This window comes from Aphelocoma coerulescens, chromosome 3 (assembly GCF_041296385.1).
Source record: "Aphelocoma coerulescens isolate FSJ_1873_10779 chromosome 3, UR_Acoe_1.0, whole genome shotgun sequence".
Lineage (NCBI taxonomy): Eukaryota > Metazoa > Chordata > Aves > Passeriformes > Corvidae > Aphelocoma > Aphelocoma coerulescens.
Window position 1 is genome coordinate 48,278,028 of NC_091016.1, and position 20,436 is coordinate 48,298,463.

General features: G+C 39.5%; 1 protein-coding gene across 11 annotated transcripts in view; it reads right to left on the reverse strand.

The window, feature by feature from the left end:
- The window catches only part of RPS6KA2 (ribosomal protein S6 kinase A2), a 287,603-nt gene that overhangs the window by 156,373 nt on the left and 110,794 nt on the right, over positions 1 to 20,436 (reverse strand). For 9 of the 11 annotated variants that reach the window (XM_069010159.1, XM_069010156.1, XM_069010152.1 and 6 more), the window contains 2 exons: positions 7,531 to 7,630; positions 6,126 to 6,190 (listed from right to left, as the gene is read on the reverse strand). The exons of the other annotated variants lie outside the window; for them this stretch is intronic. The gene's annotated coding sequence lies outside the window, so the exon portion shown is untranslated. The remainder of the gene's footprint in view (positions 1 to 6,125; positions 6,191 to 7,530; positions 7,631 to 20,436) is intronic. 11 annotated transcript variants of the gene reach the window in all.

A 20,436-nucleotide genomic window follows, 5' to 3' on the forward strand; every position in this document is an offset into this window, starting at 1 on the left:
CTATTCTTATTGTACTACAGCAGGGAGCTACAGCCCTTCTAGGAGGTTCAGTATGTACATCTATTTACAGGCTCTAATTCTGAGCTGCATGGCAAGCATGCAGACTTACAGCTGCGCCCCTCACTTCCCCGCAACAAAATCACATTTTTCAGCTTTTCTCCAAAAACTAATGAATCTCAGTGTGATCCAGAGACCAAAGAGGTTTCTCTGCCTTTTGCACACAGTTCAGACTCCTTTTCTATGGCAGCCTTTCCTTTCTGACTACTAAGGAGCCCCCAGACATGCCTTTCTCCCGTAACCTCACATGAAAAGGGAATTATTCTGATGACTTATTAACAACTTAGATAAATGAGCCCAGGGAGAGCGGACATCACTACAGCCTGAGAAAACTTGGAGGTTAAATGACACCTCTCAAGCCCATCTGCTCTAAAAGAGAGGTGCATTTTGCTTTAATTGCATATCTGGGCTGTGCTGTGAACTACCTTGGCTCATAATGTCTGTCACTATCTGCTTTGTTCTCAGGTTCTCGCTCCCATTCTTCTGTCTAAAGCTCACCATGGTCTATATGTACCCAGAAAAAAAACCAAAAAGAATATTTTGGCATTTATGGTTTCATTAGAAAGGACACTAGATTGGAAAAGCTACCATTAGTGCTGGGCTCTGCAATTTCATAGAGCCTGACTCTCCTGTGCCTGGTCCCCAGTGCTACCCCAGACTAAGGTAACTGTTGCACAGTGACACTCTGCTTTTTCCTTTCCCCTTCTCAGCACGCCTTCTGATTGCTTCTCTAATTTTCTTGGTTTTCAACAGAAGTACCTTAGGAGGTTGCTTTCACAGTGCTACCCCAGTGCAAGCCATGCCAAGCCTAGGAGCCCTTTGCCGTTACAGTTCTGTTGTCTCCCCAGATAAACATCCTGGAGCAGAGGCAAGTGTCCAAGAAGAAAACCTCAGGTATGTATAGGTACACCTATACACAGACGAAACAATAAACAGGCTAAAAGGTAATTTATTTGGTCAATACCAAAATTACTTGCTGATGCAGCCTCTCCAGTCAAGTTTTGTGTCTCCTCACGACCTTGCTGCAGTAAAATCTGCAGTGTCACAAAGGCCTCAGGCACTCAGCTGATTACTTGACCTCCCCTCACCTGTCCTGATGCACCACACAGCTGCTGCTGCTACTTCTTTTGTCCTGCCTTTTTCCTGGCAGAGAGGTGTCCTGACACAAGCTAGACCATGCTTTGTGCTGGCAAATGCTTTTGGCAGCCTCACACATTCCCACCTGTGTAAGCCACTTGAGCCCTAAATAGCAACCAGACAAGCTCAGGGTAAGGTTCCTGTACCCTTCCCATCACAGATACATCCCTGGTCACTGACATCTGTATTAATGCAGAGGAGGTGATCATTTCCCAGCTTTGAATACACAGGCTGTGTATAATAATATGAACTATATGAGTGCCTGTTGCTATTTACACCGACAGATTTATCACAACCTTCCATTCTCATTATGCTGGTGGTGATTTCACATACAGGGACGTGCAATCATCATTAAATGAGCCTGTACTGGAATAAACTTCCAATAAAACTATATAGGCTATGATTTAATACCTAGCTATCAGGTATGCTTATTACATTCAGAGTTCTGCTCTTTAACACAAAAACAAATAAAATTTTTAAAACAATCCATCACAATGAATCGGCAATTAATCATGCAAATCAGAGCAAAAACTAGCCTTGTATGCTAAAGGTTAGACTATAACACTGAACACAGTGCCCAAGGATAGGAAGTAACTCTCTTACACCCCTAACAAGATACTAAGGCATGGAAATAGGCATGCTATTCTTGTTTTCTTACTCTGCTTTCAGACAGGTGATTAGAGATTAAATACAGAAGGACAACCAACCACCTTTGCTCTACTGGGCAGCAGAGATATTGCAGAATATATTCCAACTGCAAAAAAGCAAAAGCAACTAAGATGCAAAAATGTACATTAAAAAAATACAAATGCAGAAATAAAACAAAACACATGTGCATGCAAAATTAAAGCATAGGGATAGATATGTAAAAAAAAATTCTACTACAGTTCCACATGGCATGCTTCAAGACATTGAACTTAACTTTGCTTCAGAAAAACAAATGAGACATCAAAAACATTAACTCAAACTTTCACATAAGTCAGACAACAACCACTTTTTACAGTGATTCTAATAAAAAGGTGCAAGCTGAAAAGAAAATGTTGAATTGGAACATTCAGCATAACATTTATAAACATATTACTGTCAGATCAATCTACAGTGTGAAATATTAACTGCACTTAGAAATTCATGTCTTTAAATTATTTATCTTCTCAGAGCAATTTTAACTGCTGAGGAACTTGAAGGAGAAAAAAATCCCCCAATGTCTCTGTTTAAGACAATAATAAACAACAAAAATGATGGAGGGGACATGTGACACATTGGCATCAACCAGTAATACTCATCTGTATTCTGAAATATGCTTTTTAAAACTAGAATCATATATGCTGTAAAACAAAATAAATAAATACAATAGCATGGGTGCCCCTTCTCCCAGTGAGCTTAATAGCAAAATAAAGTTTGCTTCAGCTGGAAACAGGCTTAAAAAAAACCCTCAAACCAAAAAGCTCATAGCCAGGATTCAAGACAAACTCTCCAGCAGGAATCACCAAAATTAGATATTACGTAGCCCAGGTTTGAATTTTTAAAAGATAAATGGAGAATTCCCAATTAATATCTAATGATAGCCAACGGTCCTTTCCTCATGTGTACAGATGGACCATACCGAGAGCAGTAACAGACTGAAGGACCCAGACTTAGAAAATTAACATGGGGCAGCAAAACAGCCTGAACAGCACCTGAGTGACAAGGATGCCAGTAGCTAGTCCCAGATGAATCATCAATTTCTAAATGATAGAACATGCAAGTCCAAGATATCTACCACAAGCTGGATGATATAATTACCAAGAGAAATTCTATATTTCTGTATTACACAGAACATCAGGCTGTATGTTGAAATCACGCCTTCTATTTTTTTTATGTGAATTAACAATTTATGAGCAAACCATAATGACTCTGCTACTTGAGTAAATTTAGTGATCATTGCAAAAGTAAAAACTATAAATTGATAAAACTATGAATTCCTTGCAAATGCAATCAGTATTACTGATCCTTCCTCAGTAAGTCCATCAGAAAGCCAGAAAAAAATCCAGAGAGAAATAAGACAGCATCAGAAGCAGAGACACCACAGACAGAACAAATAAAATTATCAGAACAAAACATGCAGAGAAAAGGAAAATGAGACTCCCACAATAGAGGCCCAAGGGACAATGCTACAGAAAAGGTGAATTACACAGTGCCATTTATGCTCTCATTAAAGAAACTCAAGAGCAAGAGCAGATGTTTCTGAGAGACACCAATCAGCTGAATAAGGAACACTTTCCCCCCGGTGGTTAGATTGTATATGACTCTTCCAGTGATTGCTGTTTCCTCATCTTCAATGCTGGACAAATTGCCATATGGCTTTTGTTTCCTCAGTGAATACGTGAGGTGGATATTTTTCTTATTGATGTTTCTTTCAATAAGGTAGGATGGGCTTTGCCCAAAGAAGTGCTTGGGCTTTGCTCTCATTGCACCAATGTACCCATGTGGGTCAGCCCTTCCAGCCACTGTACGTAGTTAAGTACCTTGTCCTATTTAGCCTACACTTCACTGGAGTTTTCTCTTTTATAAAGGTGCACTGCCCTGCCAGCACTGCAGAATACAGGCAGTGACTTGCCATCTCAGACATTCTTCTCACCAGCAGTGACAAGTGATCAACAATGTTGGCTGGATGGGGATATACGGGAATAAGCAGGGAAGAAAATGCTTTTTCCCTTTCTCTCACCTCCTGGCTGTGTATCACAAGCTTCAGTAATTTTGATCCTTTTCATATATGTATTATTCAAGTGGAGATGCAGGCCCCTTCAGCCATCTTGCAAATTAAAATCACTGCTCAGAAGGAAGGAGAAAGCAAAGTCATACATCTTGTCTAACTGATGTACTGGCAGGACACAGGCTCCTCTAATCCCAAGAGAAACATAACAGCGCTACGATTCCTTTTTAATCTTGCACTTGTAACCTCAAAGCCTCTGGGCAAAAGCAGAGTACCTCTTATACCCACATATAGGTAATTCCCTTGTTGCTAAAAGCATCATCCAACACACTGGCAATTATATGAAAAGTAACTAGTATAAATAGAAATGCAGCAACCGCAGGACAGAATAACTTTAAAAAGACCTGTTTTGCTCAATATGGTGATATTAGTGGATTCTATTCAACACCTTCAAATATTCCTAAAAATGGGCATCAAAATAAGGTCTTGATAGATCTGAAATCGGTATTTTGCAGGGATGCAAGTTGCTTAGATGTTTTCAATAGACTAGATCAACAGTAAGATTAAAAAAAAATTACACAGTGGCACTAAGAGGATGAACCACCTCTGCGCCCTGCTGGTGCAGAAGAATCATATAATATCCTGAGTTGAAAGGAATCCACAAGGATTATTGAGTCTAACTCCTGGCCCTGCATGTGACAGCCCCAAGAATCCCACCATGTGCCTGAGAGCATTGTCCAAATGCTTCTTGAACTCTGTCAGGCTGGTGCTGTGACCCCTTCGCTGGGGAGCCTGTTCCAGTGCCCAACCACTCCCTGGGTGAAGAACCTTTTCCTAATATACAAGCTAAATCTCCCCTGACACAGCTTCAGGCCATTGAGGTCTCCTTGGTTCAGTTGCCTAAAAATCTTCCTCAATCCCTCCTAAGCACCCACCAGTCACATGATTATAGTGGTACTTTCAGACAACCAAATGAGCCACCCTATGAGGACATATGGCTTGTTCTTATTTGTGCAGGGAGACCCGGGAGTGCTGCAGAAATTATAGCTCCAGAACAAGAGAACAATATTTGATTGAGTTTTCACCAGATGACAGACATTTTAATTCTCACAAAAGCATCTTGTGTTAGTGCTTGAACATCAGATTGGCAAGTGTCACAGCTGCTGTATTGACTGCTCTCATATGTGCTTTGCTTCTTACAGACTCAGAGGAACATGCAACAGCTTCCCGGCCACACGCACGTCAGTCAGCTCTGGACTACTTTTAGGATGGAGATTAAGATCTCTAGCAATCTGCATAGAGTACCAGCCTCAATTTTCTTTTTTTGCTTTTTAGTGATGTCACTGAGCATTTTAGTTTCTTGGCTGATACTATATACTGGTCTTGCTGGATTTTGTTGGCTTAGATAGAAATATAAGACAAGGAACCCCAAAATCCAATCTCCTTTATATAGCATAAGCTTCTACTCCAACATGATGGAGATTGCTGAAGATAGAATTTTTCTTTCTTTCCTTTGGACAATCAGAAAATCATACTTTTCTCCTATAAAGGACTAGAAGTTTTCTGGAAGGAAGGATGCTACTTATTAACTGAAGTATGAACAGTCTTATTACATGAATATTTATGAATATCACTTTGAGCGAACATTATACAATAGAAAATTGGATGGAAGAATTTCATTATGCACAGCATATGTTTACTGTTTATTCAGACTAGCCATGAACAATATCAAAAAGAGTCATTTGTTAGAAATCTGCTAATAGGCAATTTTCCTTTAATAGGCTCTGAAAGATATCCTACACCTAACAGGAGAAATAGTGCATAGAACATCTACTGGAGCCCCCATTTCTACTTCTAATAATCATTGACAGAGCAAGATGACACTGCAGTAAGCAGAAAGGCCAGATCACTGTCTGACATTGAAACCCTGAGAAACAGAAAAGTGGATAATAGGGTTTGCAAATTTATCCAGGAAAGCACCAATTTTAGGTAAAATTTTTTCCTTCAATTATTTAATAAAACCACATGCGAGGTACAAAAGTTAACTAGGTGTACAAAAAGCATCATATTTAGTTGAACTGAATGACCTGAATTAATATCCTTCTTCCATATCTGAAACTATTTGTATGACCTTGAGGAACCTCAAACTCTCTAGCTATGTCTAGCTCCAGGGCATGTACAAAATCCAGCCGCATCCTGGATCCTCTATCAGAATAGGGACACGGATTGCATGGCTTACCTCTTATTCTTCCCAAATGGCATCTCCTGTCCTCAGTGAAGAGAATGCCTCCTGATATTTTTAACCTGAAAGGAGACAGAGTGCACTCTGACAGGTGGGTATGTAAACTCAGGACCCTAAAAGGTTTGCACCTGCACTGCAACGCAGAGAAAAAACTCTGTTTCAAATCTCCTTCCATAAAATGGGGCTGGAGTATTCTGCCACTGCATAAGACCTCTTTCAGAGAAAGCACAATGATTGATATTATGTGTTCACAGCCAAAATTTTAGCTGAAGGCTGTCACATATTTGCTAGATTTATTTACAGAAACAGATTAACTGTGAGTAATGTCAAAGAAAAAACCAATGGGACGTGCAAATTTACCTTGGTAGGCATTACATCTAGCAAGACAAATGACATACAGAATATTTTCAAAATATATTACACACCTAACACTCACTGAAAATTGGGCTTAAGGTTGTATGAACATCTACCCCATGTTAGACACAACAAAAATGAGATTCATAAATAAAAAATCAGTAATCCCTTTTGAAATCGTTAGCATTAGTTTCCTTCATCTTGGACTTGTACGGCTCTTTAGACAATTTTTGAAGGACTGCTTTAAATTAATATAGTAGCAGTACTTAACTCCAGATTACAGGCACATCTATCCCTGCCTGTTTTTGAAATAGAAGCTGAAAAAACAGTCAGAGAAAAAAGGTCTAAATTCTCTAACGCAGCAACACAGGAAGTGTAAAATGGAAAAAAAAATACAAAATCGTTTTAACCCTCAAAAAGTTAGTTAGGTTCCATTTGGTATTCACAAAGACACATAATGATTTCTTAATTCATCCAGAACAATATAGTCCAACATCCTATTTTATTGCTGACAAATTAAAATCAATATTCAACTCATCTTCCATGCACTTTATATAGTAAAGCTAAAGAAATTTTCATCAGGATTTCACAACACCAGAAACTGCGAAGGATGTGGGAATAGTACTAGCCAAATACTATGTTAGCGTTTCCTCTAAAGTTTGTGGCATCACGAAGCATGATAAGTTTTAGAGCTGCTTTGAAAAGACCCACATGCCCTGGGCTGCTTATCTGTAACCTCACAGCAGCATTCAGCTGTAGAGGTGTATGTGTAGGCAGCTTACTTGGGATCAATCCAATAGCTGTCCGAGGACACAGGGGTGAGCAACAGTGCTCTCCTTACCACAAGGACCGTAAGGGTCCAGAGACAGGCACCACAGCTCAGTGGAAGCATCTTCAGTAAAGGCAAGAAAGACAAGCCATAAAATGTCTCAGTTTAGGACTGATTGTTGTCACAAGAGATATTTAGTATGTTAGATGACCTTTTCCTTATTTAATTTCAGATACACAAAGTGTCACCTTCTCTTAAGTGTCGTGTCGCTTCTCTCACCTAAGTCACCAGGCAGCAGGAAGTGCATGAGGTTCTTTCTGTGTAACTGAGCCTGCCCACACTGGAAGTGAGTCTTCCTGGCTGATGCTTCAACAAATATCTGCAAGAAATGTCAACATCTTGTGTATGTCTTCCTACTCATCTAACAAATGTGTGAAATTAGTTATAAAGGGCACATGTGGATTAATGTCCAAATACTTGATTAACATAATGGGCAAAAAAAAAAAAAAAGGCAACTCATCATATTAAGTCAATTTGACATCTTTCTATGAATTTCATATATCTTTTCAAAACCTGATATAACTCTAACATGAGATATACAGAGAAATAAGCAACACTGTGTATAACACAAATGAAACAAAAATCTAATTCCCCATATGCACAACGCAAAACTGGCAGTTTTATTTGTTTTGTATCAACTAGAGATTAAAATGTGCAATTAATTCTATCATGAGGTAAGCTATGCTATTTAATAAAAGTTCAAATACTTATTCATACACTTCAATATACAGATTAAAATCCTACAGAACTTCTGCTGTCCTACTTAGTGTGCTATGGGGAAAATGTACAGTTGTGGCCAAGATGTTATAAATCTCTTCCCAAGTGATATTGTCTACCTAAATACAGTGACATTCCTCAAACAAAATGAAACGTCTTTTAACATACAACACAAATATTAAATTCGTCACTTCAGCAGCAATGCTGATATTTAACTCCAATATTTTTTTTGAACCAATGAAAAATTCTGTAAGAACCACTTGCCTTTGAACCATAAACTTTTGTTAATGTCACAAAGCAGTCATCTCATTCATAAAGCTTGCAGTGTACAGTGTGTGATTCACGCCATATACATTCACTGAAATGTGACACCTTTGCCCTAATACGCTACTGGGATCTGATTTCATATTCTGATACTTCCTTTAGCATCTGATATGAAATCTTACTATGCATAGTGATGTGGGACAGAACATCTACAGATTTAGGAGACAGACAGAATTAGGAGACTGATTTTTCTTTCACTTCAACTCCCAAAGGAGAAAATGGATGTATTTGTCAGATACGAGGAACAAATAATGCAGCTACTACACAGACTTGTAACAAGGTTCTCCCTTCCCATCTTCACAGACAAAGGAGAGTTTTTGCAGCTTCAAAAGAGCTCTTCATGGGCATCTTGCTCTAGCTGGGCTGCTTAGGAACTGCAAGCAAGGAGCATTTCAAAAAGGCACAGCAGAGCCTTCCTATTGTATGCCTTGGGGACTGAAAAATGTGTTATTTGTTACTGTGATTTTACTATGTTCTTAATATTTACATATTTAGTCCCTTCTTTCACTCCAGAGTCTGTCTATTCGTACTTCCTGTTCCCCAGGTCTTCTCTTCAAATGCATGACTCACTCCTCTTAATTCAAGAAAATTGAAATAATAAAAATAACAACAAAAAAAAGTTGATTTTTAGGGACTGTTTTATGGCATGGCTCTGGGCTTCAGAAGATCCAAAAACATGCAAGAAGAAATATGAGAGAGAACAAATCATAAAGGGGGCTGTACCTGTCATGTAGTAACACTTAGACTGGTAATATAAAAAATGAAAAAAACGCTTTTAGCAGCATAACTGAGCTTTGAAGTATTATTGTGTGTCTTCTAGCACACGAAGCTTTAAAATCTATTGGATTCTGGAGTCATAGTGATACATGGGAAACATCAGAGCTGGTGTCTGGTCACCAGTGGTGTCTCCACGGCTCAGTATTGGGCCTAATTCTGTTTAATGTCTTTATTGATGATCTGGATGAGGGGTTTGAGTGCATACCCATCAAGTTTGCAGCAAGTCAGGTGGGAGTGTTGATCTGCTGCAGTGCTACAGGCTTTGCGACAAATGGTTGGAAAGTTGCCTGGTGGAAAAGGACCTAGGGGTGCTGCTGGACAGCCAGCTGGACATAAGCCAGCATGTGCCCAGGTGGCCAAGAAGGGCAATGGCATCCTAGCTTGTATCAAGAATAGGGTGACCAGCAGGATGAGGACAGTGCTTTATACTCAGCCCCGGTGAGGCCGCACCTCAAAACCTGTGTTCAGTTTTGGGCAAGGACATTGAGGTGCTGGAGTGAGTCCAAAGAAGGGCAACAGAGCTGGAGAAGGGTCAGGAGCACAAGTCCTGTGAGGGCTAGCTAAGGGAGCTGGGGATGTTTAGCCTGGAGAAAAGGAGGTTCAAGAGAGATTTTACTGCTCTCTACAACTACCTGAAGAAAGGAGGTTGTATGGTCTCTTCTCCCAGGCAACTAGCAGTAGGACAATAGGAAATGACCTCAATCTCTGCCAGGGGAGGTTCAGATTGGCTATTAAGAATAATTTCTTCACAAAAAGTGTTTTCAAGCATGGGAACAAGTTGCCAAGAATGGTTGAGTCACCATCCCTTAAAGTATTTAGAAGATGTGCAAATGTGGCATATAGGGACATGGTTTAGTAGTGGACTTGGCAGTACCAGGTTAATGATTAGGCTCAATGATCTTAGAGGTCTTTTCCAACCTAAATGATTCTATGATTTCACTGAAAAAGAAAATACAACTGCCCTGGCCCAGTTAACCTGCTGTAAGATAGATGAAGCTATAAGAGATGTTGGGAAACAAGAACTGAAACAAGTTCTTCATGGGAAGGAGGAATGGAGTTAAAGCCACCTGCTTCTCACAGAGATAAACATGGGTTTGGAGGCTGTGTAGAGGTTTGTTATATTTTAGACAAAAAGATCTTGGCTCATTAGAGGAATATCATTAGTCCTGGCATAAGCCCTCACTTGTGGCCTCACTCTGCCACCTCCAGGCCGTCATTTCCTTCTTCCTCTCTGCTGGCACAAGTATTTCCATAGCCACAGAATGAACCAAACTGGAGAACTGGTCCAAATTAAAATCGGGCCAGAAACCAGCCCAGAATGCTAATTTTAAACCAGTTCAGGTCCCTCATCTGATTCACTAAACAAATATCTGTGCCTACTCAATATTTTTTCCAGTGGTGGGGTCAGGAATGTGTGTGCTTGTGAGGTGGCTCTGCCTCCTCCATTGGCAGGGATGAGTTATGCCAACAAAACTCCTGGCTTCCCAGGTACAAAACTGGCACACTGCAGCTGCCTGGCCTGGCAGAACTGGAATCACTGAGCAGGCCATGTCAAACTATCCTTTTGATCACAGTGAAGGTTAAGGTAACAGTGCTGGTATAGAAGGGACATTTTAAAATGCCCTAAAGTATTTTTCTTTATTATAAAACTAGCCAAAGTGAATTGGCTAAAAAAAATACAAAACTTGGAATTATGCTTTGAGATTATGTGCTTTCCAAAAAGTTGAATCTATAAAAGGTTCTTGGATTGTTTAAAAGGAAAAAGATCCCAAAACGTGTGAGAGAGTAACCTTTAGCTGCCCTGCAGAAATTCAGAGGGCTGTTTAAAGCCAAGAACCCTAACAGAACTGACTGGGCTCCACTTTAGTGCAGAAGACTGACAACTGGGAGTGTAGTACAGCTAAGACTGCAAGTTCCAGTGGTGTTAACTGGCACCACTTTGATTTTCTGAACAGTATTTTCTGGCACTTATCTGACTTAATCTTCTATGGCTGCTAATACTTTCCCCGTCAGGCAACTCTATGTTCTCCTAGAACCATATAACTGCAGACACAAGTGTGCACCTCTTACAAATCTCTGTAGGTTTGTAGTATTTATGCTAACACGTATGCAGAATTTGAGTTCCGGTTGGGGGCTACAGGCCTGAGACACCTGTGTGAGTGCAAATGGCATGAACTGTACAGCTGGGATGTGTTTGATGCACATTGCTCAGTGAATTTGAGAACCACTATCAAATGCAACACGGATGTAACCACAGTCAGCCAGTCAACACACAACATTCTTGAATTCTTATGAAGTTGTTTTAATGCCATCACAAAATCATCAGACAGTTATTTAAGTTTTCACTACTTGTTGGTCTCATCAGGAAGCTGTTTAGAAAGCCACCTTTCTATTCACTCTAGTGCCTACCTTAGAGGCACCACAGCTAAAATCTTTTGCTCTTACTCTAGCATCTTTCCAGGCAGTTTGTTTTTTAAAGGATAATCATATCTCCTCCCAGTTTTGACTTAGCTATGCTAAATGAGAGTAAGATTTTGGCCTCCCCTCACTCAACCATCTCTCCTTGCTTGTGTCCCAATACACAGCCCTGCCCTAGACTTGATCAAGTCTATCCTCCTTGTAGATGTCATGAACAGAGGAGCTTTTATTGGAACCTCAGTAGTAGCATCAATTGGTAGTTCTTCATCACAAGAAATACTTTAGGATTTCCTTCAATTTTTCCATTACTATTTCAAATTTTTAGTTTACTTTGCCCTATAAATTAAGCAGGAAAGTTAGCCGGACTTCCTTGGTGGAATACTCTAACTGGGACTCCTAAACCTGTCGTGTACTCAATGGAATAAGACAGAAAGCTCTCTGACCCCCTCTTTGGATCCTCCAACATAAGAATGGAAATGGAGTAAGTCCAGAGGAGGGCCACTAAGTGAATCAGAGGTCTAAAGCACCTGTCCTACAAAGGCTGAGAGAGCTGGGTTTGTTCAGCCTGGAGAAGAAAAGACGCTGGGGAGACCTTACAGCAGCCTTCCAGTACCTAAAGAGAGCTGATGATAAAAGGAGCAACTTTTTACATAAGCAGATAGTGATAGGACAAAGGGAAATGGTTTTAAATTAAAAGAGGAGCTATTTAGGTTAGATGTTAGGAGGAAATTCTTTACTCAGAGGGTGATGAGACACAGGAAGGGCTTGCCCACAGAAGTGGTTCCCTCATCCCTGCAAGCATCCAACACCAGGTTGGATGGGTCCCTCAGGGCCTGATCTAGTGAGTGGCACTCCTGCCCATGGCAGGGTGCTGGAATGATATGATTTTTAAGGTGCCTTCCAACCCAAACCATTCTATGATTCTGTTTTTTTTTTTCCCTGATAAATAACCATATGTTTTCAGCATACTATTAGCTTAGAACATAGTAATGTTTGTTTTGGCCACAACTCCAACATAGCTGTGAGAAATTTCCCCCTCTCAACCACTAATGCATAATCTAAATTTTCCCCTAACCCTGATTTGAGTTTTGTTTGGATACTTCCTGGGGATTTTTATTTGAAATAGAATGAAGCTAAGCAATTGCAGGATAAATAATACCATCTAATATTTCTTAGACAAATGTACAATTCTTAAATTGCTCTTAAAACTTTGAAGTTTCAAAGCCAGTGGCTCAGTAGAGCACTCTGAGTCAGAGCTGGTTAAAATGGTATTTCTGAAAAAATATGCACGACTTGGCAGTCAAAAGAGACATTTGTAAAATTTCCTGTGAAGTTTCAGAAAATCTCTGAGAACATTTGTGAACAATACTATGAGGATTTGGCAAACATAGTTTGGAAAATACAAGAACAACATACCTACGTACCTACACCTGAAGCTGGCAGCTACCAAATGGGCCACAGTGGGTATGCAGCTGCCTTAAGCCTCCAGTGATCAAAGGGTCATTGCCTAAGCAGGTCAGACCCTTTACCCCTCATGGTAAATACTTTCCTCACAAACACTTCTATAAGTATACTTCCCACTTTCTTATCCCCAAATCAGCAGGTACACATGACATGTTGATTGTTGAATTCATGTTAAGGTAGGTTTGAATTTTTCTAATGATCTGAGACAGTTTGCTGCTAAAGACAATATGCATTGACTGTGTAAACAACCTGCTATTAGTGGCTCAAATTTACTATTTAAAATTTCTAGATGTAAAAACCACATATATATTTTTCTTTCCTCCCCCACCTATTATCAGATACAGTAATTTGACTCTTAGGGAATTTACGAAGTCACACTGGAAGTGGTATGTTGCACATCTTTGCTCTCAACTTGAAACATAGATTCTTTGCCTTTCTTCACTACTTGTACTTGCTTCTTAAACCTAGCCCACCTTCTGATGATACCACCTGAAAATAAACAGTGGGTCTATGGCTCGTACATCAAGATTTCACAAAAACTTCGTGTCAACTTTGATTTCTAGGTATTTAAAGGAATCTGCATATCCTTCTTGGAGAGTTGGGAGGCAAACTTCATGCCCTTGTTTTCCAATGGAAACTTTGCTTTTTGGAGTTTTTTGTCAGGCAAACCCCACAAACAGTTTTTCCGGAATATTAAAAGTAATTGAGATAATGAAAAGCTAATAGGCTTTAGCTTGGAGGGTTGCAAAGAATAGCCTGCCATTATTCAAAACGCCCTGTAATAGAGCACCTTGTTAATTAGAGATGATTCACAGATGACTTGCAATAGATTATGGTAGTTCTGAATAGCAATGATATTTTCATATTGAGCTCTTATGTACTCAGGAGTAATGAAGCTTTAATTTTAATTAAAAGAAAGCTCCTTTTTTTTTCTTTTTAAGCCTGTAGGTCCAAGCAATACTGAAGTACAGAAAATTAGCATCTTTTACTAATTTTCCATATTTAGACTGCTGCACTTTAAAGTTTTACTTTCATAATCTTCCCTACCAGAGGACATATAAGCACCTGAATAGCAGCTGTCAATAAGAAGGCAATATGATCGTCACTTTAATTGGAGAAATAGGCAATGAGGTGGGAAGCTGCTTGCTCAAGGCCTCTCAGCAAGCCTGTGATAGAGTTATGAACAGAAAACTAGGTTCATTTTAAATACAGGATTATCCCTTTACATCTCCATGCCTCATCACAGAACACCATCTGCTACACTGATGGGCATCCCCTGCTTTAGTTATGATCATTGCAGTGGTACAGTTTGACATTGTAATGACCCGTTGCTACTGATAAAGGGATTCCCACGTTCTGTCACCTTCCCTCTTCCTTTTCCTTAACACTTTCTCTTGCCTTTTGCTGGGGAACTTACAATTAATTGGTCCAAGGAACAGAGGAGATACTCTACACACATTTTCTGCTGGTTTAGCTCCTCTGAACTGACCCCCAAGGATCTGGATGAGTTTCAGTACCAGAGCAAAAGGAGATGCTAGGAGCATGAAGGAGCAGAATGGTAGGTCTGTGCCCTTCCAGGACAGCTGGTCATGGGGTGGGTTTAACTGCTCTGCTTAACAGGACCTTACCTTTTTAGCATATTTTACTTGAAGTCAGGGCCCTTCTGAATTAAAATAGTTACTCTCATCACTGACAAAAACACCATGTTCTGTTTTAGAGCTGTCAGAGGTCTATCCCAAGCTTTCCACAGGCAAGGCAGGCCAGCCTGTGCAGCCAGCAGCACACAGGAGAGCCTCATGGATAATGCCAGTAGTTCCATGGCCTTGATGATGCCAGTGCTGACTTAGGGCAGGAAGGCTGGGGCTACCACACTTCTGTCTCAGATTTCCCATGGTAAATACACACATGTGCCTATGCACAGCGTGTGCACACAGGAGCTCAAACCAGTCACACGATTCGCTGTGGGTGCACTGTGCTTATGCACAGTGGAGATCAGAGCACGTGTAAGCACACAGATCAGCAACAACAGCAACCTCTTTTATCCATTCTGTCACCATGTCTCTTTCTGTGACCCCAGGTAGCTTCAAAACATTACTGAACTGCAGGGTTGCCAAGATGTGAAATATGACCTGAAGTGACAATAATTACTGCATTCAAAACACTTGATGAGAAGCTATTAATTTACTAATTGATACAGGCAATGACACAACACCTCTTCCCCTCTTTAGAAAAGAAGGAATGGAGAATGACAACTGGCATCCAACAATGGCATTATGCATTCTGAAAGTTCACCACAAAATTCCCTAAGATTTCTTACCATTACATAGATTTGCAGGATTCAATGTTGTGAGTTATTAGGGAAAAAGAAATGCACTAACAGATGAAAAACTGGAACAATGAAACCCCCAAACCAAATCCCTCTCAGTCTTCACATCCAGTAGGGTATGCAAAAAACCCCAAACAAACAAACAAACCAAACAAAACCAAAAAACAACTCCAAACCAAACCAACCGACCAACAAAAATCAAACAGCACAACTCCCCTCCCCCCGGAACACATGCAGATTTACATCTTGGATTAAATTAGGCGGACAGAAAAGAGAGTACACATAGCACAAATGCAAATATTTAGCCTTTTTACTTCTCATTTAGGACTCATGGCAAGACATACCAGCTTTTCTTAATTCAACAGTGAAATACATGCAAGTAGTACTTTGGTCAGGTCATCTGCCAAAAGATACCTGCATCATTCAGTGTTCCCAGGATCAAGGCCTTTTTACAGTCAGCTCTTCAGAGAGGATGCATGGTCTCTATATAAGCATTAGGCACATATTAGGTGCTTGAGTAATGCACAAATAACAGTACAAAAAATCAGTAATTACCGCAACCTAATTTGAGAAAAGACAACATTTCATAATATATAGAAACAACTAATCAGAGACAATGTGGAAAAGCACAGACAAAGAAATCAGAACCTTTAATTATTTCAAATATGGGAAAACAGTTACAGATTATTGAATAACTGCATGTTTCAACAATTTGCATTTCATATAGCTGGTTTCATTGTATATCTAATAATAAGATGTTACATTTAACAGCGTGAGCTTATCTTTTTTTTTCGCTCACAAGAATAGCGGTTGATTATGCTTTCAAATGCTTTTTTGTCTTATTCATTGATCTGAGTTTTACCAGATCCCAAATTAAAGAAAACCTCTCTTTAACATAAGGTAATAGCCAACTGAATATAATTCAGGGAAGCCTAAGATAATGAAAGCATGCTTCTTTGAGTGTAAGCTATACTCAGCTTTCAAGCACACCTAATGCTCAATAACCAACACAATCATCACTGTATTTTTCATTTATCACTGGAAGTTTGTTATAGCTTCAACTGAAGACTTTCCTTTTTCAGTGAAAAGTTTAGGTGGCCAAGAAACATTCAAATCTCAAAAATCATTATGTCTTTATGCACAGCCCCTTAAAATCATTTTTCCAACAGATACAATTTATATTAAAAAAAAAATTTGTGCAAGCAAGTGATGATTCAGCTTCATTATAAACCATTTTCCAAAATTTGTTTCAGATGCAATAAACTTTCATGCGAGAAAATAAGTGGTAGTAAGTACCTTACATTTCAGTCTATAAAAATTTCTAGTAAAGATGGAGTTCCAAAATAATATTTTTAGTTTCCTGATCTCTTCGTGAGACAAAAAAAGAATGAATGAAGGATACTAAATCTACCACAAGGGATCATTATACATGAGTACTCTATTGTTCAACAGGGTATTTAAGATTTCCTATGTCACTGCTTCTGTCAGCTCACAGAGGTTTGTCAGGACACACTAAAAAGATTCTTAACATAAATTCCTGAAAGAACTACCTTTTGCAGGACTGTTATTTTCTTGTCTTTTTAGCATACGACCTCCTCATATAACATACATACACATGACCTCCACTGTGTCAGCATCACTCTGTAGCTGACATGCTAGACTCATCACAGCATTCAGCTCATGACAGCTCCTGTGGGACTTTCTTAACAATCCAGGCACTAAGGTTTCAATTCTCAGAAGGATTTAGGTTTGAAAATGGTCAGAAAAAGCAAGAAAAAATCCCCTACGTGATCAATAGTATCTCTCATACCTAGACAATGAGATGGCATGGTAACACTTAATTTCAAAGCTTATTTTGATTAGCCTTTTGTTTAAAATTCCTTTTTGAGAAACCCTGTTTTACTTTTGTCCATATTATCTGTTCCATACTCTTTCCTGGGTGTAGGTAATATGCCACTCACTTACTTTGTAATGAGTCTTCCCACAGCAATAATTAAACAACAGATAACATGACCCACACACATTTACCAGTTATTACTTGCTTTGCCTCTAAGCACAATTTTTTAAACCATCAGTATCATCCTTTCCCCTTGTATAACTATATTTTTCCAAAGGGAAAGCTGGATTTCAGTGGAGCCCTCATTCTCTGTCATATCAAAGACTTTACTGCTACTGCCTCCACAGAAGTCTCTGTTTTGCTGTGAAGGATCCATGAATTAAGGACTCCTCCTTTAATAGGAGCTTCTGCCCAGTGATACGGATATGACAGACACTGAGTATGTGCAGCCACATGTTATCCAATAGCAACAGCTGAATGTGTAAAATAGACATGTCCAAATTAAACAAGGAGGGGATCAGACAGAATCCAGAATAAAGAAAGGTTAGCCTTTAATTTCAGCCCACAGGACTGGTAAACACAAGATTAGAAGAAGATTTACTCATTAAAATATATGAGCTTTTGATACTTTGTTTTTGCACACCTGGCCTGAAAAACTTAATTAGACCAATGTACAGCTGCCACACTTACTTACTCGGGTGATACTGTTAAGCATTCACATAATGTCAGCAATTTTTCAAAGACAAATTCCTAAGTTTTGAAGCTTTCACTTTTCACTAACACTAATTGGCTCTATAAAGAGCTCGGAACACTACTGGAATCTATTAGGCTGAATGACTCAAAAGCATGCACAAGCAGAATTAGCTTTATATTCTGCACTCTGAGTACGCTGCCAGCTGGGCAGAGTTATGCTAAGTACATAACTTTGTGAACAGTCCACCCTAAATTAAAGTCAGCTAGTGCAGTGGATGGCATTGTTCACATTCACGGAATGTGAATCAACATACCAGCAAGGGGAGCAGGGGAGCAGTAACGTTACTCATTTTTTTTCTGAATGACCAACACATATTAATTTCATGTTATTGTCACTAAATGGAAATCCATGCACAAGTACACCTCTTTCCCCTGCAATCCCCAAAGGTCTGCCGCAGCCAGAGTGAGTAAAAGCGATGTCACTTCTGCCTCAGGTTTTCATTGTTCTCAAATTTAATGAGACTTTCAATTAAAGCAATACTTTAATTCTGTACCAAAGGCAGTGTCTTCTAAAAATTTCCTCCATTGGAATGACAATTTCCATCTGAAGCCTTTTTCCCTCTCCCTTATAAGCCACAGAACTCTGACATATGCTAATCACTGGACTTAACTGACAAAGAACCATGGGGGAAGGCATATTCCCAGCTCAGAAAACAGGGCATAAACTTGTAGAGTCTGAAAAGATATGGCATGCAGGGTAAATTATGCTGGTGTCCAGAAGCTAAAGAATCTTCCTGGAAGCCAATACAACCACAGCAAGTCTCTATGCAAAAGTTCAAGCTTCCTTACAGTTTTAAGCACTTTAATGAAAAAAAGATCCAAACGGACCACAGAAAGAAAACTGCTTATGGATCTCCCATGTGATTTATGTACTTCTCGTCAGCGAGGTAATTGTAAGCAATACAGGCATCTTCAAATATTAGTTTCATTTTACTAAATTGCTAATCCCAACAAGTATTAGCACCTGCCCAGGAGGTCAAACTGATTCCTTCTCAATGCCACAGCTTTCAGGAGCTACCCAGCAGCAAATCCACTTGGACTTTCTGCTAGAGAAACATTCAGGAGAGCAGATTTTCTATTAGCCCCTGAGACAGTATTGCTTTTTATTTTTCTTCAGGAATCTCAGAGAGGGAGCAGGAGAACAGGGAAGATTAGGAAGGGTTGCAGGGAAGAATTAACTGGATGGGTGGATAACTTCTGGGTTGTTAAAATTTGGGCTACTGATTTCTGCTCCAGAATGAAACTGCAGGTTTTAGTTTTCATTTGGAAAAAAAAAAAAAAAAAAAAAGAAAGAATAAACCAGCAATTTTAAAAAGAGTGAGGAGTAAAAATATGTTTACACAGAATATCAGAATATAAAACTTCATTTCAGAATATAATACTTAAGCCTGTTTTTCTTGGAAACAAAACTTGACGACTGGTTATTAAGCCTCTTTCTTATGATACTCTTCATTATTGTTCCTGCAATAGTGTCCTAGTAAGGAAAACAAATGTAAATTTTGTTCCTACAGAATGACATAGATGACCCCATAATGAAAGAGAGCAAAATGTTCCACATAAATCTTTGCAGGACTGAGTCCTGTAATACTGTAATCTATTTCTAATTCCCTAAACCGCTATGCAGATGACACAGCAGAATTATACACGCATCATCTGAAAAGGCAGCTATGCAATTATAGAGATGTTCAGAATCAAAACAGGGTTAGTACTCAGTCCCCTGTCACCAGATCTCTCAGATTTATGTGCTTCTCTGCTTGAAGATTTAGGAAGTGATTCTGAATTGCACTTACTCCCCCTTGCACCTCAATTTTCATGCAGAAGATATTTGCATGCAATGGCAATGAGGTGTGTGATGTTCAGGGAAGTTGGTCTGTAAGTGCCTTCATAAAACTGACTTGCCACATCCATCACAGAGTGCTTTTTAGCACCTTCCAAGTTTAGCCCCTTCCCTAATCAAAGCACTTTAGATGCATTAGCCATGGTTAATCTTCAAGGAAAGGTGATATAGATGACATCCCCTACAGCTGAGCAAATTCACACTCCTATATGAAATTTCTCTTCATTGAAATAACACAGGGCAGAACATTATAATTAATCAAACCATTTCCCTTCAACTAAAACCTCCCTTGACCTGCCCCATCGGAAGAAAGATACCTTAAAGTGGACAGAGCTACAGTTTGCAGCAACCTGTACCTCCTCCAAACCACCAAAAGGAAGGTAAAGGGCCAATTCAAATCAAGGAAGTCCCAGTACTCCCAAAGACATTTCTCTTTTTTACTTGACTCCTGGAAACAAAAACTGACTCATTTATAACATTTGATCAGTTTTCCTGCTACGTTATTAATTCCCACAGCTGTGACAGAACATTTGGTCCTAGGTTGGGCCAAGAAAGACTGAACTGCTTAGCTGCCATCTGTGCCTTTGAAAGCACCTGTGTCTTTGAGACACTCATGTATGTGTGCATATGAGCACACACTGCTTTGAAATGCAATAACTGCCCAATACCAAC